Source organism: Urocitellus parryii, unplaced genomic scaffold (assembly GCF_045843805.1).
Source record: "Urocitellus parryii isolate mUroPar1 unplaced genomic scaffold, mUroPar1.hap1 Scaffold_71, whole genome shotgun sequence".
NCBI lineage: Eukaryota > Metazoa > Chordata > Mammalia > Rodentia > Sciuridae > Urocitellus > Urocitellus parryii.
The window spans coordinates 1,908,054-1,932,189 of record NW_027554142.1 but is presented as its reverse complement, the minus strand read 5'-3'; the positions used below and the strand labels follow the sequence as shown (position 1 = coordinate 1,932,189).

Genomic DNA, 24,136 nt, shown 5'->3' with positions numbered 1-24,136 from the left:
TAATATACAACTTATGCAAATGCCTGGAATTTTATTGAGTTTGAAGCTGAGAATTAAACCAAGTGTCACAAAGAGATTAATAGATTATCTCTTAGTGATAACATTTTTTTAAAATTTTTTGCCTACTAAGAGTTGTTTCAGAGTAATGTCTTTATTGTTTCCACAATTAAATAGCTGAAAACAACTGTGTTGTAAAAGATGGAGGACAATGGGAAAAGTTTAAGCTGCATTTGGACTAATCAAAGAGCAAATTAATGTATTTTCTGATTTTAAAAAATACTAAAAAATATGAACACCTTTTAGCTCATGAATATTCTTCCAAAATATAACAAGTATCATATATATATATATATATATATATATATATATATATATATCTACTTATATATGAAGATTACTGTGACATTTTTTATAGCATCTGAAAATTGGGTGTAGATTCTACAAGTCTATATAAAGGAATGGATTTAATTTTAGCATATCCATTATGTGAAAAAAAATTATTAACTTAAAATTATGATGCCAATTTATTTACTCTAATAATAGGTATAAAAAGGTAATAAAGTTGAAAAACACATGTTTGATCCTGGTTTTGAAAAATGCTAATCCAGTAGTAATGATTCATAAGATTATACAGAAAATATTAGCCATAATCAAGATAATTCTTTTTTATTTTACACTGAACTTTATGAACATAAAAAATTGACATCCTATTCCTAAAGTATTGTTAGATGTTTGACAATAGGTAGAAATAACACAAAATCAGAGAATGAGTACTAATGCTAAAATTTAACCTACAACTTTATTTCCACCTATGTGAATAATGAAACACATTATTTTTAAGTGTTCCTCATTCTTTGGTCATTTGAAAATGTAAGGCTGTATATGAATATACTTTGAACATGAAATAATATTTATAAAATTACTTTTTTTCAGAATAAAGTTTTAGAACCCCTAAATTTTCTTATGCTTCATAAAAGCACTATTGTGGTTCTTACCAGGCCAATAATAATAACACTAATAATAAAAAATTTTTCAAGGCTGAGATTTCCCTTTCATGCTCAGAAGATAAACAGACAATTGGCACCAAATTATAGATTTGGGACAAACAAAACCTTGATCCGTCAGTACAAGTAGAGAAAGTGAAGCTCAAGTGCTACAAAAGGATTTGATAGTACAACAGTTTGTTTCTTTGTTTGTTTTGGTACCAGTGATTGAACTCAGAGGCCCTGGACTACTGAGCCACATCCCAGCTCTATTTTGCATTTTTTAGATATTTTTTAGTTGTTGATGGACCTTTATTTATTATTTATTTATATGTGGTGCTGAGAATAAAACACAGGGCCTCACACATGCTAGGCAAACACTATATTATGAGCCACAACCCCAGCCCTCATATTTTGTATTCTTATTTAGAGATGGTCTCACTGAGTTGCCTAGCGCCTTGCTGTTGCTAAGGCTGCCTTTGAACTCATGCGCCTCTAAGCCACTGGGATTACAGTTGTGCACCACCGTGCCTGGCTGATAGCACAACAATTTATTAAAGCAGAAGCATCTTCTGTGAATTTATTGGACAGCTTCTGCTAACACCCTTTCAAGTGCAATCATGGGTTTCTTTCATTCTAACTGATGACTGATTCCTTTCTCTTCTTCTGTCCAGATAACTTTAAGCTCCTCATCTTTATTGAATCTAACTTAGAAAACAAATGTGTTGTATTCTAACATCAAATATGAAACACATTTTTGTAATAGAATATTGTTGTCTTTGATTTTCCATATTATATCCCTAAAATCACAGACACTTCGAAAAGACATTACATTGTGTTTTATGAACATTCCAAATAATAAGTAGCTAAGATAAATATTTTCTGAACTCTGAATGTTAAAATCTGGTACTTCTTTATATTCTCATATTCTAAAATAGCTACTATTACTTCTTTGTATTTTCATATTCTAAAATAGCTAATATGATGGGCATAGGTGTTCAAACTGGAGAGATTGAGTAGGGGTTGAAAATTGTTCGCCTTGGTTTCTTCTACTTTAATTATCATTTTTAGTTGAGTTCCCCTTAATTTTATGTTGGAATACTATAATAATATTCTGACTCTCCTGTGTGTGTGTGTGTGTGTGTGTGTATTTTTCAATTTACTCTTTAAGCTCATATGTCTGATATCAGCACCTCCCTATATAAGCACCGTAACTGTTCCCAGTAAAAAGCAAAAGCAGACACACTTTAAATTTTGCATCTACAAATGTTACTTTCAATACATCATCATTTTGTTGTTAACAAGTTAAATATTCTCCAATTCTCCTTCTTCTATCCTCTTTGTTATTACCACAAATCAGTGTTCTGGGGTGGGAGACTCCCCTGAGAACATCTGAAAATGCCTAAAGATATTGAGATATTGTTATACTGGAGGTGAGGGAAATATTACTGACATCTAGTGAGTAGAAGCCTTGGTTACTGATAAACTACTACATTTTTACAGTAAAACCCCCAACAGCACAGAATTCTGCAATGCAGAACCATCATAATGCTGAGGTCCAGAAACTGCCTGAGATCAAGACATCATTAACTGGTAAGTAGATACCTGAAACAACAGGATGAATGAATGATCTCTCACTGTTGCTCTGGCTCCCATCCAAGACAAATTTCCACACTATAGCAGAGCCAGTCTGTCCAAAATGTAAAAAGAGCCTGTATTTTATACTTAAAACTTCAATTACTTAGTACAAGGGATGGAAAGCATTATAAAATTCTTCATAAATTATTTCCTCATTAACTCTTTAGTTTCTTCCCACCTCCCTTTTTCTTTCTTTACCAAACTTCAGCGCTACTGAAGAGTTTTCTATTATTTAAACGTTCATCTTCTCTCTCTGTTGTCTGATTTCTGACATTTTGATATGCTGAAGCTTCTGCATGATTGCTATGACACTCAATTGATAGGACTTGTTCCCTTTGGACATAGGTCCCCCTCTGAGGAAAAAATAGAATATAATCAGGAAAATGCAAATAACCACTGCATCACTGTAATTTCTGAGAGAGATTATTAGACTATTTTGGAAAATTAATTTAGTACATTTTATAATTGAGTTGGATTCTAAAAAACAAACACCCACCTCAGTTTGTTATTTTTGCCATTTTAACACACAATAAAATACTTCTGAGACAAAGTTTTTCTCCTGATTTGTTTTGGCACTGGAACCTGGAGTCATCCCCCAGGACAGAGTGGCTAAGGAAGATGGACTTCCCTTCATTTTCAGATGCCCCAGTTGTGTGAGCATTAAATATTATTCCATCTACTTAATAGCCAGGAAGTCACAAAATAATTGAGAAAAAATAGCAGGTTTTGAGACAGTGAGGAATTTTTCCTGCTTATACTTTAAGAAAGGCAAATCAATATGAACAAAATTTATAGTGATGTTAATTGGCTTAGGTAAGGTAGGGGATAGCCATTTGAACAAGTCACTGACATATGAAATGTTACCTTTTGGAATTTTAAGCAATTTTATGACAAAGGAAACTGATTTTGCCAATCTGAGAGACAGTGGAGACTTTTTCTCTTTGAATAAAATCATCCTATTGACTTAGATAGATCTCAAATTTTTGTATCATGCTGCTTGATTTTGCAAATGCCACTGTCCAATTTCCCTTAGATTTTTTAAAGTTCTCCTGTGTAATATGTTGGAGTAGTTTCTTGGCCTGATGCGCCCAATTTCCCCTTTGTGACACAGTGAAAAAAAGGATACTGGTAATAGACATCAATAAGTTCCATTCCAATTTTAAAGAATTAGCATTTACATATTTAGCTTTCAAAAAATAAAAATCAAACAAATGTTATTCCTCATAAAAGACTTGTGACACAAAATATTTAATTTTTATATTTTTGCTGTTTCCTTCACTTATCCACAATAACATACTCTTTTTTAGATTGGAAGAGATAAAAGCTTTTGTGTTGATGACATATTAAAGAGAGAAAGTGAAATGAGCTTAAGTTTGATTTAAAAAATGTATTTTTCAGAATATGTGTAAGTTCAATTTTTATAAGCATTAAAACCAAGCATTTCTAAGTGATCAAACTTAACTCTTAAATTTATTCCATAGGTAATAGCAGGCAATTAAAAACTACTCCCCACATCCACAGAAGCATTATTTTACACTTGATAAACACAAGTACCTTTGTTTCATTATCTATTAGAGGATAGAGAAATAGTAGGCCTGACAAAAATATATGTATATATAATATATATGTATAATAGATGGGCATATTTAAGTATGTAAATTGTATCTCTGCCTGTCTTAAAAATTGCTAATTAATAAAGTGAATGCCATTCTAATTTTATTCTGTTTAAGAGGTAATTTATTCAAGAATATTCAGAAATCATCTATCTAATGGAAGGTTAGATTTTATTAGCATAATCCAAAAGTAGCATTTATTACTGGGGAAAGTAAGTGGTGTGGGGCTTTCATTTGGGCTTTAAAGTTTATGTCCACCTGCACTGTAGAATTATTACAAGAAGTTCCTTGTCACAAAATATAGAATTAATATTATAGCTCTGAATATTGGATATAATACACAGTAACTAGAAACTTTAGATATATTTTATATTTAGATTATTCTTTCATTCTTCCTTTTATATACTAGATGTTGATGATATAAAAAATGATACAATATAATATCAATCCTGAAAGAATTTGCATCATAATGGAGAAGATATTTATTTGTAAAAACAGACAAAGCACACTTAATGTTATGATTAAAGCTTTTGAAAAAGTATATGGAAATTAGATTAATAAGCTCTCACTTCTATTAGGATGGGAAAGTAATGATGGTGCAGCAGAAATTCTTTGGGGCATGAAAAAAAGAGAATTCAATGTGGAACTTAAGGAGCTAGAGGCAATGGAGGCTATGTTGGCAAATGTTAAGCATAAATAGAGACAGAGAAGCAATAAAAATCAGAAGAGGTAGGAATTGTGTGAAGCGAAGGAATGATGTGAACAAGTATTAGTGGGGCTGAGTTTGTTCCTACAGGGAATTTGGAAGACTATTTGTGATCATGCTTGGAAGAGCTGGGGGACATATGAATAAATATTGAGTTTATTGCATAAATAATAGAATACTTTCTTACTTTTGTGGGTATGGCATGGTTAAATGTTTATTTTAGAAACTAATGCTTGTGAGAGGGGAGAATGGCACACTTGAGAGAGGCTCATGACAGGAAGAGTAACCAGGGGCAGGTCACTGTTCTCTAGGCCAGAGATAAGAGAAAGGAGGGTTGTAAGCACTGGCAATAATGACAAAATGAGAACTTATTTAGAAAGCAGAATAAACAAAACATAATAGTAAGGATTTGATTTTTATTTGGTTTGTTGTAGCTAAAATCACAAAATTTAGAGATTTAAAATTGCCTATAGTTATGTCTCAATTATGGTAAAAACTGAATTAAAATAATTGAATACTTGGTGTGTCACAGCAACTCATGTGGTGGGAACAGCAGCAGTGGCCAGGCAGCACAGTTTCAGAAGGTTCCTGAGAGCCACTGCCTGCAGCACCTGCATGAGCCTTGTGCTCTCAGCCAGGAAGCTCCAGAGGAAGGTCAGCTCTGAAGAAAGTGAGGCTAAGAAGAAGCCTAAGAGGAGGTCTTCCAGGCTGTCTTCTCCGACTGCTGCTGCCAAGGCAGATGCCAAAACCAGAAAGGTTTTCTTTCATAGTCAGCAAATGGAAATAGTGATGTGAATGAATAACTGTGATATGAGGTAATAAATGCAGTTTTGCAAATATTTCCAAAATAGAACTGACGGGAAGCAGCAAGTCATCAAGGAGACTGTATAAAGTGTATGTTCACAAAAGGGAGATTTTATAAGGATCCCAAAGAGGAGTTGGATATTTCCAGATGGAGCAGAGTGAGACTGAGAGGTCTGTGAAAAGAAAATAGGATTTCAGGAGGTGCATCATCATCTGCCTAACTAGAAATATATTAGACAGTTAAGGGAACTGAAAGACTTTAATTTGATTGAAATGCACAATATAATTCTACAACAAAGGGAAAATAGGCAAAAGAGAAATTAGAGAGTACATTGCTTGGTCCTTTAAAAAGCAAAGACAAGAATAACATGGGGACATTTATATTTTAGAATAATCTCATTGGCTTTATTGCTGACGATGGGATAACAGATGTAAGACCTATGAATGAGGGGCTCAGAGTAGAGTTTACTATATTTTAGCAGAGAGATGATACAAATTTTAATGTCATTATCAGTTACCAGACAATGTTATTTAGAGTCAACAAAATATGATTACATAGAGAAGTAAATTGAGAAGTAAAGTTGATATATGTTTGATTTGATATATTTTGACCTGGAATTTATATATTTTAAAAAACCTTTTATAATTTACACTAAGTGTTTACTGTGCCTCTATAGATGAAATATTTGAAGGATTTACTGAGTCTGACAATTTTAGTGTTTTAGCCTCCTGATTCATTAATATAAAATGTTACATTTTAAGTAAGGGAAGTATTTTTTGTTTGAATTACTGCTGTCTAAAAAAGATATTTAAATGATTATATCAAACAAGAATTTATTATGTCTGTTTTTATTATTTAATTTTCCTTTTAATGTGTTATGGAAAACAAAAGTTTAATAATGGAAAATTACATTTATTTTACATAATTTTGGAATAATTTTTAGCTAAGTTATCTAAGGCAAAAAATAAAAAGTAAAGTTTTACAAAGCCAGATATGTGGTAGGAGGTGGGAGAACTAGAGGTGTGCAAAATTTGTGGTTAGAGACTGATCCTTCCCATCTCTTCCAGATGCTTCCCTTATTCTTAACATTTCTCAAAATTTGATATTGATACTCTCTTCTCACATTTTTCCGAAGAGGCAATTACATTACTTTCTATGATTGCAGAAAGTTATGATTACATTATATTAGATTTTGACACTAAATTACACACTGGTGAGAAAGCCATGCTCTTCATTTGGTTTTTATTTTCATCACTAAGACAATACAAAGGTGACTCCCATTCTGTAGTCACAAGTTACTTCAATATTCCTAGTAAAACATAACAGAAACATATATATGTTTTATTTCATTAAGATCTCCTGAAGGGAGACAATTCTTTGTTGTATGCTAGAGCCTTTTTCCCCAAGTTTTGAAAAGCAAAATGTCTCCAGGTATTGTCAACTATCTCCTAGACTATGAATATGGGGAAGAGGCAAAAACTTCCGTGATCCAGATGCAAAAGAAACATTAAATGTTTAAAGATATTTCATCTTTTAAATTCTAATGAAATGCCCAAACAGAATTCTTTTTTTAAAATTTAATTTTTAGTTGTAGTTGGACACAATTAGAATTACTGTAATTATCAACTACTTTCTATAAGCAAATAGAAATGATAGCTAAATAATCTTTAAGTGAATAATATTAAATATCACAATAATGAAAAAAGTAAAGAATATGAGTTATTTAATATTTTCTTTCAAATTCCAACTCACTGTTTTGCCTGGAATTACACTACATTATGTTGAAGTAATTGGTAAACTATACTATTATGAGTGTAAATTTTACAAATATTGAAATTACTGCATTCTGAATAAAATCACAAACTCTTAAAATGGGATATTTAAAGAGGGGAAAATAGTAACTAATACAACTATCTAAAAAATTTATTATACTTTACTGGGCAGTCATAGTCATGGCATTCTTATAAATATTTTTTAAAACATTTTTTTGTAGTTGTAGATGGACAGAATGCATATATTTTATGTTTTTTTTATATGGTGCTCAGGATCAAACCCAGTGCCTCACACATGTTAGGCAAGCATTCTGCCAGTAGCTTCAGCCCCAATCCCAGGCATTCTTTTAAAGTATCATTAAGTTTACACATATTTTTTGGAAGGGATTGAGTATTTGTTCATCTATGATCAACACTTTTAGGCTAATTTTCTGTTTTAACTCAAGTTTTAAAAAAAAACCTGCTTTTATTCACATTAAAAACAAACTGCTTGATATGTACTCAATAATTAGATGATGAATTAAGATGTAATTTTTCCAATAAGTAGGATGTGGATGCACTGGAGCAAACACCAGCAAGAGTGAGGGCATGCTGCTAAACTGTCTCACCTACTTTTATCATGCTGTATCCACTTTAGGGATCCAATTTATGTGGTAAACAAAACTTTCAACAAATTCATTTCATCCTCACAATAATTATACAATGGGGAGATCAACTTAATCTTCATTTTACAACTTGGAAAACTGAAGAACAAAAATATCCCGTAACTTATATAAAGTGGCATGCCAATAGTGGCACAGCATGGATCTGAACAGTCTGGCTTCAGTAGCAGGATTTTTCCAACCTCAATAGACACACAATTCAGTTAGCAATCTTATTAAATTCAGATTCGGACTCAGTACTTCTGGTTAGGGGAAAACAATATTCTGATTTTTAACAATCACACCTGTGATACAGATGTTGCTAGTCTGAAGATCACCCTTTAATTAGCAAAGTTCTAATCTACACTGGACAATAGTGAGAGATATGGCAACCATCAGAAACACAGTTTATACTCAGAAAATTACTCTTACGTGCAAATTGCCAACTTCTGATTTAGAACTTATGCTACTTCTTTTTCTTTCTTTTAAAAAGGGAAGTTAAGGGCTGGGGATGTGGCTCAAGTGGTAGTGCGCTCGCCTGGCATGCGTGCGCCCCGGTTCGATCCTCAGCACCACATACAAATAAAGATGTTGTGTCCGCCGATAACTAAAAAATAAATATTAAAAAATTCTCTCTCTCTTTCTCTCTCTCTCTCTTTAAAAAAGGGAAGTTAACAAAATTTGCAAGTATTATAGTATTTACAAGTATTATAGTAGCTAATTTCAGGTTTTGATAGTCAACATATGATTAATATAAACTTGAAACTGTAATATCTACCCCCCATAAGGCCTTCCATTCATCCAAAAAGGATTTACAATTACTCTTAAATATCTTCTTTAACATAGATTCAGTCCAAACCCATTAATATTTAGGAGTACATGTTTGTACCCTCTATACAGGAAAAGAAATTCAAGGTTAACTTAGAAATCCAGCACCTTTCCAAACTTTTGCTGTTTACACAAGTGCTAACTCTAAGTGGAAAAGGAAGCACATCGTTTGATAAACAGAACGTAAATGTCAACACATTACTAAACAACTCTCGTCCATAACTTTCTGTAAAACAAAGGGATGTTCATAATAATTTCCCTTCATGCTCACTGGTGAATTGATTTTTATACCGTAATCTAAAATATAGAATGTAAAAAGTATAAAAGTAAACCAAAAAACATATATTATTTCCCTGTGTTTAAAATGCATTGGCCCACAGGCCTTCAATACTTAAAACCTAAAATACCATCAAATCATTAGAAATTAAATCTTTATCAACCTTGTTTACTAAAAGAAAAAGAAGTATTCCTATTGACATATAATCAAACACTTTTAAAGTCATGCATTTAATTTGACAATGATATCTTTCAAAGGCCATCCTGGATGTGTATATTAGACCTAATTATGTAACTAAATAATAACTTATTAATTAAAACAAAAGATGGGATTTAAGACAAATCTCCCTAGTACAAGTAATTCTGGTTTTCCTATATCTCATTCAACATTTTCCTGAATGTACCCAGATACACTTAATATTTCTTCCCTGAGGGATAATTAACTGCCACATACTTTGACAAGTTTACACACACACACACACACACACACACACACACACACACACCTTACCAAAAGCCATAATTAAATAATTGCACCTGGAAGTAGCAAGCATAAGGTTTCAAAGGTCTCATGCAATATTAACACACAAATTCTAAATATACTTATGACTGTGGAATCCCATTTTTAATTACAACATAAATTAACAAATCTAAATAATACAATTACCATAAAGCTAAAATTCTCATTTATGCAGCTATGAGTTAAAAGAAATATAATACCACAATCTATTGCATTTTCTGGCATGAAAGCAAAAACACAATACAAATGTAGGCTTTTCTATCAAAATTACAAGAACTAACCTTCTACCCAGAAGAATCCAAAGACACACAAAAGTATCTGCATTATTTTACATATGAGGTGTATGGAAAAAAGTCTCTCCCCAAAGTAGTAAGAAACAACTTCTAATTTCCTAAGAAACTTGTATTTTACATTTATTTTTTTTTTCCTGAATCACTTACACAGCCACAAAGAAACTCAGATATTAAAGAACTAGAGAAGTTAAAAGATGTCCTTTTCAATAGCCAACAGTCACCAAAGACTGTGACAAAAGAAAATAGATATAAGTATTCCATGTTACTGTGCACAAGCAAGCCCAAAGTTTTACTGCTTCAATAGTTAAATCACTAAATGTTAAGCATTATTTCATGAACCTAAATGAAATCTGGTATATAAAGAGAAAAAAATATGCGATAAGTGAAACTTACTTTCTATTTCACAGAAATATTATTATTATTTTAGATTATTTTACTTCATCTAAAATAATCCTGTGACCTTGTGGAAACAGTCCTGGGTTAAACACTTAAAGTACATTCCTTTACCAAATGTACTAGTAAATTACTGCTCTGAAAGTATTCAATATGTCTACTATGTTCTCTAGATGTAAATTCATACACTGGTTTAAGCCATTTGCAGAAAATCAACAGAAATTATCAGAATATATTCTGAAAGTTAAGTGATTCTTCCACAGAGCAAATTTAACTTGACCTCCTAAATGGTACAGATTTGACACACCATTTAGAAGGGTAAAAGAAATACTGATTTACTTCTTCTCTAAAGCAATACTGTTCAACAAAATTATAATACAAGTTACACATGTAATTTTGAATTTTCTAATAACTATGCGAAGATGATAAAAATACAATTTTTAAAACACTTACTAAACATGCCAAATATTATTTCAAGATGTAAAAATCCAGTATGCATTTCACACTTACAGCATATCACATTTTCAACTAACCACAACAACCTGGTCCATAATCAGAATGTGGCTAGTGGCTACACTATTGAGGAGTATACTTTTTAAGTAATATTTTGAGATCTGACATACCACTCTGTTTATAATTAGTTCACATTCATGTCTGCTTTTTAAACTGAAATGGCTGTGACTACAAATATAAGCAAAACTGTTAATTCACTGGATAAATCAGGATCAGATCCCCCTTATCTGGGAATCTGGTTAACACACACAATAAGTAGCAAATGGATTTTTCTTTATTATGTCTCAAGTAGACTTCAGAGATGGTGCTGATCAACATGAGCAAACACAATTTGTAGCAAAAACACAGGTTAAACACCAAAACATTTTTATATCAAATCATAACACTGCCTTAATTCTAGCATCCCTTCCCCTCTCATTCTTGAGCACATATTTCTATGCAATTTATTTATAATATTGCTCTCTAAATTTGATAAATTTTGTAAACCATACAGTCACCATTCAAAAATAAACAGAACACTATATAAGACACAAATGAAAAAAATCAACCAGCTACTTTTAATACAATTTGTCAACCAATCTTAAAGTCTGAGTTCCACTGAATTTGATTCTTCTCACAATTCCAATTAATTTACTTCTAAGAATTTTCCCAAGTCATTAGGATATTTGTTTAAAATGTAAATAATTCCAACAATGTGTTTTCTAGAAAATAACAACTACAACCATAGCTTAGCACATAAAATTTGTCCTTTAGGCAAGTTACTGAATAAATCAAACAAAAACAACTATACTCCTGTTTAATGCTTTCACATTTTGTAACACCATATTCAACAATTTCTAAATTTGGAAAATCAGTTCAGATTGCACTCAAACATTAACTTTAAAACTTAAAACCTTACAGGTTTCTACAAAATACTTGTGAATAAATGTATTCCACAGAAAAACAACAGAAAAATCAACACCACTCAAACAAATCTCAGCAAGAAGCACAAGATCAGTATATTCATAAGTACAGAATATATGATACATGCTAAACAGTGTTTTTCCCCTAATTTAATTTAATTCACCTAGGAAATTTTTGTTTAAAGCACTTGCAAAGTTTTAAGGAAGCAAACATAGCTAGCTAGCCTCTTCTGCTGCACATACATACAAGGATAATACATTCATCTCCTGATATCATTCCACAATTTAGAAATCAAAATAACAAAATTTGTTTCTTACCTGTAGTTAGGAGAGGGTTAAGGGTTATTTCAGCTAGCTCCTTCTGAATTCTATTAGTGAAATGGGAACAGACAAAAAGGATTTGAGACAGTCTACAGAATAACCAGAAAATCAGAATGCCCTCTACCATCATGCAGGTAACTGCAAGGCTGGTTTTGCCTTCAGTAATGCTAACATGGCTGCTTCCTCTTTGTTCTCAGAGGCATAACCCAAACTCCTTAACAGAAAATTGCAGCTTTTTTCTCACTTGGTACTGTAAATAGGTAAGTCATTTACACCTGATTTGAGAAAGTCCTCCACTACTACTCAACAAAACGATGTAAAATCTATTTTAAAACTCTTTTTACCAAAGAAATTCTCTTTTCAAGCTTATATGCAAATGAGACAAAACAGAAGGAGGAAAAGCACTAGAATATTTTTGACAATGACTTCAATCCACTTTTACTGTGGTAAAAATTAGAAAGCTATTGCAAGAGCACATTAATAGTTTTGTCAATATTTTATCTGTTTAAAAAAAGTTTAAAATTTACAAATACCTTTACCAATGAAAAACTTCCAAGGACTATTTTAGCAATCTTACTTAACCATTTCTTTTCTCTGATCTTAGGTACAGCACGCAAATTTAAATTTCATACTCTTGGAGGAAAGAGGGCCTTAAGGTAAGGGGAAAAAGAGCATTTCTCTGATTTTCTTGAAATTTAAAATGTTTTCAAAAGTTGTTTAATGTTCTCTCCACAAGATTACAACATACTGAGAAGAATTTTAAATTATTTCAAAGACTGCTGCTATTCAATACAATATTCTCAAGTTCATTAGTGTTTGATTAATGGTGCAATGACTGTGAAAATGTATAGAAAAATAAGAACATGAATCACTATAAAATGCAATAATTGATCAGTTTTTATATTTCCTTTTTCTTTTAGTTGTGATCAATGAAAAACCACAAAACATCAACATTAGGTAATGCTATAGGTACACTTTATGTTTGATACAAGAGTTCTACTCAACACAACCACTATCACTGATGGAGTCCCATTGATGGATTTTTTTTTGCCATAATAGAAAATAAAAGTCAGCAGGAAACAAATAATCTTTCACTTATAACCAACAAAATGTTTTTTTTTCCTGCTGTTGATTTTCACTACTATGTCAAGAACATCCAGGAGTTTTAAAGATGTGCAAAGTTTTAACAGCAAAGTGACACCTGAGATTGTTAATGGCTACTTTTCCATTTTATTTGTTCTCACAAGAACAAACAGGGATAACTATAACTACAAAAAAAATTATACCTATTATGCAGGATTTAAAGACTTGTTTGTAAAACTAAGCAAATTTAAAATCTGCTTTCAAAAAAAGCCAAGGCCTGACATTCAACATTTTTTAGCAAATATAAACTTTTTTGATCATTTCCTTTCATGAAAAGTGACATATTTCCTTTTATGAAGTTGCCACCACAGATGCCTGGACTGACACCCACATGGACACACGCTAATTTCACTCAAGAGTATAACTCACAAAAGGAAACATCCCCAATGTACCATCTAATTCAGTTTCACAAATTTTCCTTGCCAACTCCTTAAACTGTCAGGATGAGAATTCAGTCTCTAGGACTCTTGCTGAAATTACCAAAGTACAGAATAAGTTTGCTTAGAAGCATAATTTTAGTGAGGATATTTTCATGCTCCCTAAAGGATGACAATTCATTCAAGTACAAATAAAATCGGTCATGAAGTATTTCTGGAGTATTGTTCTTGATGTAAAAATAAAAGCATCCAATTGCTTGAAAGACAACCTGACAATGTTACCTTTTAGCACTAGTGGATAACTTAGCAGTGGTTTTGCGAGAGAGTTTGGTGCTCTTCTTCCCCTGGGTGGCAGAAGGTTCTTTCTTCATGATCTTCAGGCTCTGGAGCAGCAGGGTGTTGCTGGTAGAATCTGAACTGCCACTGCTGGTGCTGGGGCTGTCATCATCGGACATTTGCTTATCACTGGCCATTTGATGAAGTTATCACTTGAAAAACTTTTTTAAAGAGGAAAGAGAAGAGGGAAGAAATGTTAATCTAAGAAATCAATCAACAGCTTTTCCTTATCTTAATATCATTCCCAAATTGTATCTTTATAAAAAGGCTTCAAAAGTGTTCACATTTATTGTATGAAAATGTTACTGGGGATAGGATGAATCTTACAATGCCAGCTCTCAGGGATTGTCCGAAATCACCCACTCACATTTTTTTCGATTCCTTGGATAATCTATGAATTGTCTACTTTCTCAGAAGGCATGAAAAAGATTTGCCGGGGAACTTAAGGCAAGGAGTATTAACAACATAACTGTAAATAACAGGTTTTTATGAAAAATGTTAAAAAGTCACTACACGTCTAAATATTCACAGACTGACATGGGTCAGAGCTACCAAATTCCCTTTCCCAGAGGAAAACATTCCCTGTCAACCGCTCATATGCTTATTTAAGGTGAACATTCCTCTTCTATGCACGTAAAACCTTTAAACACAACACTGGGAAATTTAAAACTCAACTAACAAGCTTCCCTAGCCTTTTCCACAGCCAGCAGTGAAGATTCATCCAGCCGCCACCATGGGAAAAGCAGAATCCAAACTGCACTTTCGGCAAAGCTCCCCACGTCACCAAGGTTCCTTGCTCAATATTTACATCACGGGGGACATTTTATCCAAAATTAACCAAAAGAAGGGTAAAAGCCCAAGGAAAACAACAAAGCCCCAAGAACTGCAACAAATGTCTGCGCCCTCATAGGCGAGCCACTGCCGCTGTCGCTGCTGCTGCCGGCGTCCACGCAGCTCCGCGGCCCTTTGTGGGGAAGGTCACCCACCGACAGCTCGCAGCCCCAGCGGGCAAGTAATAGGAGCAGCCAAAAGGCCCCGCAGCTCGGGGACACCGGTGGCGTGGACGCCTGGCGTGAACCTAGCTGCTGCCGCCGCCCTAACTGCCCACCCCCCAGGACCCCCGCCCCGCCGCCCTACCTTGCCGCCTGAAGGAAGTTGCCGCCGCCCCTACTGCCCCGATGCGGACCCCAGGACCCTGCCTTACCTCGCGGCGGGAATGAAGCTGCCGCCGCCACCTCCCCAGCCTAAGCCCATGGGGACACCATCCCCGCTGCCCTACTTCCTGGCGTGAATGTAACTATGGCCGCCGCTGCCCTAACTGCCCACCCCCCAGGACCCCAGCCCCGCCGCCCTACCTTGCTGCCTGAAGGAAGCTGCCGCCACCCCTACTGCCCCCCACGTGGACCCCAGCCCCGCCGCCTTACCTGCAGCGGGAATAGCTGCCGCCGCCACCGCCCCAGCCAAAGCCCACGGGGACACCATCCCCGCTGCTCTACTTCCTGGCGTCAAGGTAACTGCCGCCACCGCCGCCCTAACTGCCCACCCCCCAGGACCCCAGCCCCATCGCCCTACCTTGCCGCTGGAAGGAAGCTGCCGCCGCCCCTACTGCCCCGCACGTGGACCCCAGCCCCGCCGCCTTACCTGCAGCGGGAAAGAAGCTGCCGCTGCCACCGCCCTGGCTAAAGTTAACAAGGTTCCCATCCCCGCTGCCCTACTTCCTGGCGGGAAGGAAGCTGCCGCCGCCGCTACCACAGCCCTAGCTGCCCCCAAAGCCGACCTCAATCGTGGCGGCAGGAAGGAGAACGAGGCGGCGGCGGCAGGAAGGAGGCGGAGGTGGCTGGAAGGCGAGGCCACTGAAGTCGTCCCCTCCCCGCCCCCCTGGCTGCCACCCCCAAGCTGACCCCCCAGGCTGACCCCCACCCTCCCTCTTCCTTACCTCCGAGGAAAGAAGGAAGCAGCCTCCGCCGCAGCGAGGCGGCGGCAGGAGGAGGCGAGGCGGCAGGACCGAGACCCCGAGGCGGTGGTGGTCCTGGCAGGACTGAGACCCAGGCGGCAGAGGCGGCGGCGGCAGGCCGCTGAAGTCGCCCCCGCCCCCCTGGCTGCCACCCCCAGGAAGACCCACACCCTCCCTCTTCCTTACCTCGCAGCAAGAAGGAAGCAGCAGCCACAGCGAGAAGATGCAGAGACAAATCCACATACTTACAGCCATCTGACATTTGAAAAATCTGTCAAAACTATATTTTAGACAGACAAAAGACAGCCTTTTTAACAAATGGTGCTAGGAAACTGGATAGCTATGTATACAAAAATAAAACAGACCCCTCTATTTCACCCTATACAAATCCCAATCAACATGGATCAAAGACTCGGGAATTAGACCAAAAACTTTACAACTACTAGAAGAAAACATAGGCTCCATAGTCCATCATATAGATACTGACAAGACCCCCAAAGTGCAAGAAATAAAATGAAGAATAAATGAATGCCATAAAACTAAAAAGCTTGTCTACAGCAAAGGAAACAATTAAGAACATGAAGAGAGAGATGACAGAAAGGGAAAGAATCTTGGCCACCTATTCTTCTGATAGGGGATTAATATCCAGAAGATTAAAAAAAGCTTAGCACCAAATATAATGTAATAATAATAATAATGATGCAATCAATAAATGGGCAAAAGATCTAAACAGAAACTTCTCAAAAGATGTAACACAAATGGCCAACAAATATACGAAAGAAATGTTCAACAGCAATCAGGAAAATATAAATCAAAATTACAATACAATGTAATCTCAACCCAGTCAGAATGGCACTGCTCAAGAATATGAATAATAATTGCTGGCGATGTTGGGGGGGGAAAGGTACACTTGAACATGGTTGGTGTGACTACTAAACCACTCTGAAGAGCAGTATGGAGATTCCTCAAAAACCTAGAGATGGAACCACCCTATGACCTAGCTATCCCACTCCTTGGTATTTTTCCAGAGAGACATAAGATTGACACACTGCAGGGATATAGCCACCTCAAAGTGTATAGCAGCAAAATTTCAATAGGTAACTTATGGAATCAACCCAGATGCCAATAAATAGATGACTGGAATAGAATGAAATATATATATATATATATATATATATATATACACACACACACACACACACACACACATATACATATACATATATATATTCTTAATATGTATCACAATTATGATACATACACACAATGGAGTTTTACTCAGCCATAAAAAAGAATGAAATGATGGTACTTGCTGGTAAATGGATGAAAATGGAAAATATCATGTTAAGTGAAATTAGCCAAACTCAGAAACTCAAAGTTTATATGCAGAAGCTAGAGTAAAATAAGGAAAGGAGGAGGTAAGGAAAGGATAATACAAATGAATCAAATATTAAATAATAGACAAGTGAAAGGAAGTCTAGCAGAGTGGAGGAAAGGGATGGAGAGGGGAAGGAGGATGGAAGGGAAAAAGAGGAGGGAAAAATGGATATCATGAACTAAAATAGATTTCCATGCATGTATGAGTTTTTCAGGATGAATGCAACTACTATGTATAACTATAAAGCTCTAATTTAAAAAAGAAAAATTAATAATTATGCAGTCAACAGTTAGGACTTTTGAGACAAGCATTAAGCTAGGAGCCTGGGTACACTGACCTCCTCCTTTATCACTCTTATTAACGATGAGGAAAAGGCAAAAACTCACATAGCAATAACTGAACAAATGATGACCATAAATTAAAACTGGTACTGAAGCCAAAAGTCAGGATGATATGATGAAAGAAATGTATGTATTAGGGGAATGAAGTTAGAAGGAATGACATGACAGTTTCTAAGATACAGATGGTTATGGTGCTCTGAATAAAAACTAGCCCAGAAAGCTGACAGTGCTAAGGGGTTGAACAGTCAAGACAGGAAAGGGGAGGTCATGAAGTATCCTTTCTTGGGTGACCATACAATTACCATTCATGTAGGGGTTCTTTAGAGATTGAAATATTAATAATAATTATACAAGGACATGGCATGATCCAGTGCTATCCTGGGCTAGAAGAAATATGGTTATCCTACATATATAGTATACTAACTAATGCTAAATTTATTATCATTGGGAATCACTAAATTTTTTAAATGAGTAACATGAATCAATATTTTTAAAAGATTACTCTCGCTACCAATAGAGAATGAATCTGAGGAGATCAGAGAACTTCAGAGACTTGCTTGGAGACTAGCAGTTCAGGTAAGAAAAGATAAGAACTACGCTTAGATGGAGATGAGCTGAGGTGGAAAGAAATGTCTACACTCAAAAATATTATGGAGACACAGATTCAAAAACACTTAATGATCAATTAGATGTGAAAGAAAAAAAAGGGGGTAATTCAACAAAATATATCACAGAATTCTCCCTTGAGCACTTGCATTTCTGAGGTTACTACTTCCCGAGATAAAAGCAAATACTCAAGCACAGTTTCATAGAGAAAATTAATTACAGTTCAGCTTGATATACATTATAACACACTCCTAAAATATATTTAAGTGGATGCATCAATAGGCAGTTAGACATTCAAGTCTGGACTACAGAGGAAAGGTTGCAGATATGATTTGAAAGACATTAGCCTACAGCTGATATGTAAAGCTAGCCTAATGTTCCTATGAAGAGCTACAGAACTGATGAAATTTCCCATAGTAGGTGAAAAGAAAGAAGAAATATGAACTAAAACTGAATTATGGAATACTCTAAGACATATTGATTCAGAAAAGGGAGGAGGATCCAGCAATGGAGACTGAGCAGACAGAGTTCTTAAGAAGGAAAGCCTTGTGGTATCACAAAGCAAGAGTAGAGGAGGATGAGATTTGGGTATGACTAAGTCTCATGCTGGTGGGAAGTTGTATATGACAGTGATAAACATATCCACTAGATTTGGCAACCCAGTCGCCATGGGTGAGCATGAGAAGTAGACAAAGCTAGCTGACACTTCTCTCACAACGTCCTACCGAAAAGGAGAGAAAATAAATGAAAAAAAAGAAATCAGAAAGGGAAGAGATCAAGGGATTTCGTTGTAAACTGAACAATTCTCAACTATTTATGCCAACTGTAATAATTTCGTGGAGAAAGAAATGCCAGCTATGGAGGGAATAACTAAACCTTATGAAGGCTGAGGGGCAGCCATGTGAAAGGAAGGGCTTCTCCAGAAGGACACTCCTCCGCTGCAGCAGGAGGGAGGGGCAACACTGGCTTTTAAGTGGAATTTTGAATTTGGTGTTGGGAAAATAAGTAATCTCCCTCTAGTGACTTTCATTTCACTGAGGTCATTAGTTGAAAATGAGGCGATAAGAAGCATGTACAGAAGCACCAGAGACAAAAATTATCAATTAAGCATTAAGGAGATTATAAGATGTAGTGTGCTAGAAAAATGTGAAATTTCTGGGGTGATGCTGAGTGCCCAATTGGTAATGTTAATCATGAATTTTTAGTGATACCATCTATCTAGCTGTGTGATTTTCCTCCATAATGTTTTCCAACTCAATTAAATTCTTATTAAATGTTCATGTTTATGATTACATTTGCTTTGGCTCTTGAAGAACATATAATATTCATAACTGTTGTTTAAAAGTTAATTGGGACCAATAAATATTCATATTCTCCTTTACTACTTTACCACAAACTATGGTTTTCTTTTATACCAAATCTCTAGACCCTACCTCATAACTTTCAATTACAGTATTTTTTTAAAAGTTGGGGAGATCTTCATTTTCAAAGATTCAAACCTGAGTTAATTCGGAATCCTCTCTTTGACTTGCAACAATTAAATAATCTTGACTGTCTGAAGTAAAATATCTTACTTGGGAACTCTCAGAAATAATGATTGTTTGCACCTGCAAGGAAGACAGAAAAGTGGGAATAAAAATTTAAAGAGTTTAACTCAGAAAGGCACTAAATATTATACTAATGAGTTAGTATTTGATGTTTAAGACTCGATGTTTAAAACTATTCTGATCACTAGGTATGCATATATCATAAGCATACATCATTTCAAGCCAACAAAAATAGCCCCCGTTTAAGATACATGCTACAATTTGTATCAACTTGCAAAAAGTTCTGTTACTCATTAACATAGAATATACATTGTCATCCATTTAGATCAGTCTTACAAATCTGAATTTCTTTTAGGTAAAGCAATATAAAATGAAGATTTTGTTTTTACCAGGAATAACTGGAATCCAGATGTGAAGGTATACACACTGTTAACAGAAGACTTCTCTTCATTTCTTTCTTTATGAGTAATTACAAAGTAGGGGGAAAGACCAATATTAAAGGCCTCACAAGTTTTAGGATTTTGTATCATTAAATCCTAGAAAATGAGAATTACAAAAAACAGTTAACTCATAATGTATCTCACATTTACTTGTATATATTATTTTGTGCACTGTGGAAAAAAATAAGCAATGTTTACCTTTACTGGAATAAAAATCCCTTGCCATCGGTAAATAGTAAATGATGATTTTCTTAACATTATACCATATACTGAATCTTCCAAAGTAAAGAAACACCAGCCAGAAACTGGCTTGTCCAAAAAAACTTTGAAATATGGAAAAGACAACATCCATTCCCCCTAAAAAACATAAATCATTATTTACCAGTGCATAATTCCTTCTCAAACTTATCTGCTCTAATTTGTTATTTAAACATTGAGACTAATGACTTCAATACAAATGAATTCCCCATGGTGTGTGTGTGTGTGTGTGTGTGTGTGTGTGTGTGAGAGAGAGAGAGAGAGAGAGAGAGAGAGAGAGACAGGGACAGAGAGAGAGAGAGACAGGGACAGAGAGAGAGAGAGAGAAAGAGGCTAGAAAACTTAAAAATAGTAACTTAAAATAACAATTATGGATAACAAAAGGAGTACTAATACTTCACTCTATAGCCATATGAACTTTCCCAAGGTCTATTTAAATATAAATACTTGCTAACTGTAATTTTAAAGGGAAATATGCTAAAACATGTTTTATTTCTTTCTTTTCTTTTTTCCAGCACTGGGGTTTGGACTCAGGACCCTGGGCATGCTAGGCAAGCACTCTGACATTGAGCAATAGCCCCAGCCCGTCTCCCACCCTTTAACACACTCTTCTAGTATCTGCAATCTACTGTTTTCTCCTGTATTTCTCACCAGGTCTCCAAATCCCCTTCGTGAGATCACTCTGCTATCCCTAGCCATTCAATCTGATGCTTTTCAATTTTCAGGCTGGGTCTTCTTCCCTTCTCTGTCTAGAGCTCCTCTTCTCAGATTGTTAAATCAATGTCCATGACTTTAAAAACAGTAACACATGTCAGATCCCTAAGTCTATCTTGCAGCAGAGACCTTCCTTTGAGTATAAACGCCTTCTCAAAAGGAACTCAAACTTAAAATGTGCTAAAACAGATTTATTTTAATTCCCTCACCAAAACAACACCTAGCCTTCTTTCACACATCTCTTAGTCAGTGGCAAGACACTCTATCCTACCACACAAGCTAGGAGTCATCTGGGTCTCACCCTCACCCTTGCACCCAGTTCATCACCTGCTCTAAACTTCCATCATCTGTTGCCCTTTTGCTCATCTCCATGCATCCTCTCTTCTCTGCTATACCAACCAATTCTTTACACGGTCCTATGAATAACACTTAAAAATGCAAACATGATCATACCATACCATCTTCCCCATGCCTAAACCACTCAAAGGTTTTCCATTAACTCTGGGATAAAAGATTGACATCCATAAAATATTTCTCAAGTTCTTCAATGATCTCTGCATCTCCCCTATTTCTGTACTCCCTATTCACTGAGGTTCTTCAATTATGACATGTCCTTTTATGCCTGAGTTTCCTGCCTCTAAAGCTTCCCCCTCGTGTCTCCCAGGTTCCCCCAACCCAGTTCTTTGCATAATTGATTCCTCCACATTGATTTTTACTTATTATTTTGGTACACTTTAAATTCTAAGCTCCATGAGCTCAGTAACATTCCTAGGCACTCAAATATTCTTGGATATAGTAATAAAATTAAATATCTGTTTCCCATTTTTAATAAACCCATAAATTATAATTCATGGAAATAATGTAAATCTTATACATGCAACATTTCTGAGTTACAGCATTTTTTTCTCATAAAAAACTAAACATACTCATGCCAAGGGCTGTTTCAGATATCGTCTCCCACTGCACACTCACAGCTAAATCAATGCCATTAGTACACGACACATTTAAGTATACCATTCTGTTGGTTTCTTCAATATCTATAGAAGTGGCTCTGAAATTGTGGAAAACAGAAAAAGAATATAATTTCTACATATTTAAAATATATGTCACATTACCAGTATATGCTTAATATGCTTCTACATTTATACAACCCAAATGACATGCACAAATTTGATACATGAATATTTTCAAGACAAATGTGTGCTTGAAAATATTCATTTATGGAGTTTTTTTAAGTACAAATGCAACACTTATAATCAGAAAATACTGAAGATCAGTAATTTAACATTACACATTTTAAAACTGTCTTTTTTGAATTTTTTCACACATAAATCAAAAACATCTGACAGGAAAAAACAGGAAATTCTTAGTATAAGAATAAAACTAAATCTCTTAATATACTGTATATAAATATCCGCCCCCCCACTGCCGCCCGGCCCAGCCTCCCGGAGCCCCACTCCGAAGGCAGCGCCCTCCGCCGCCCCGCCCCCTGCCGCGCCGCCCCGCCCCCCGCCGCCACCGGTCCCTCCGCCGCCCCGCCCCCCGCCGCCACCGGTCCCTCCGCCGCCGGCCCGTCGCCGCCAGGCCCCAAGCCGCCGCCAGGCCCCAAGCCGCCGCCAGGCCCCAAGCCGCCGCCAGGCCCCAAGCCGCCGCCAGGCCCCAAGCCGCCGCCAGGCCCCAAGCCGCCGCCCGGCCCCAAGCCGCCGCCCGGCCCCGCCTCCCGGACTGACGCCCCGACGGCACCGCCCCCCCCCCCCCCCCCCGCCGCCCGGGCCACGCCGCTGCTGGGCCCCCCGCCGCCTGGCCCCAAGCTACCGACAGGCCCCAAGCTGCCGCCAGGCCCCACCGCCGCCCGGCCCCGCCTCATGGACCGCCGCCCTGATGGCAGCGCACCCCGCCGCCCGCGCCCCCCCCCCCCCGCCGCGCCGCCTCCGGGACCTCTGCCCCGAAGGCAGCCCCGGCCTGCTCACCTGCTACACTGTGTGGAGGACCCCAGCTGGGGAGCAGCATCCAAAGCAGCCCGCCCAACTGCTAGCCGCCGCCAACCGCCCACCTGTGACCTCGCGCCGCCTGGCCGGGCTCGCGCATGCGCAGACCGGTCAGGGCGCGCCGGCCCCCACACCCGCCCGGCCCCGCCCCCCCGCCGCCCGGCCCCGGCCCCCGCCGCCGCCTGGCCCACGGCCGTCTGGCCCCTAGCCGCCGCCAGGCCCCACCGGCGCCGGCCCCGCCTCATGGACCGCCGCCCGCCCCCCCCCCCCCCCGCGCCGCCTCCGGGACCTCTGCCCCGAAGGCAGCCCCGGCCTGCTCACCTGCTACACTGTGTGGAGGACCCCAGCTGGGGAGCAGCATCCAAAGCAGCCCGCCCAACTGCTAGCCGCCGCCAACCGCCGCCAACCGCCCACCTGTGACCTCGCGCCGCCTGGCCGGGCTCGCGCATGCGCAGACCGGTCAGGGCGCGCAGGCCCCCACACCCGACCGGCCCCGCCCCCCCGCCGCCGGGCCCCGCCCCCCCCCCCCCCGCCGCCGCCGCAGGGCCCGCCGCTGCCGCAGGGCCCGCCGCCGCCTGGCCCGCGGCCGTCTGGCCCCTAGACGCCGCCAGGCCCCACCGGCGCCTGGCCCCGCCTCCCGGACCGCCGCCCCGCCCCCCGCCGCCCCCACACCCGCCCGCTATAAGTGTCAAGGGGCACCACCCGCACAGCTGGAGTGCCCGCCCACCTCGCCCACCGCCAGGCTACCACGAAGTGCCCTGCACCGAGCTCCACCCACCCCCTACCAGTGGAGGGGAAGCCCCGCCCGGGAAAACCTCCTTTGAGACCTGGCTTGCGAAAAGCTGGTGTG

At 37.9% G+C, this 24,136-nt stretch overlaps 2 pseudogenes; both read right to left on the bottom strand.

Annotated features, from left to right (window-relative positions):
* Window positions 1-14,197, bottom strand: part of LOC144252960 (transport and Golgi organization protein 1 homolog) — a 50,197-nt pseudogene extending 36,000 nt beyond the window's left edge.
* Window positions 1-23,356, bottom strand: part of LOC144252964 (transport and Golgi organization protein 1 homolog) — an 89,599-nt pseudogene extending 66,243 nt beyond the window's left edge.
* Window positions 23,357-24,136: the final 780 nt, after the last annotated feature.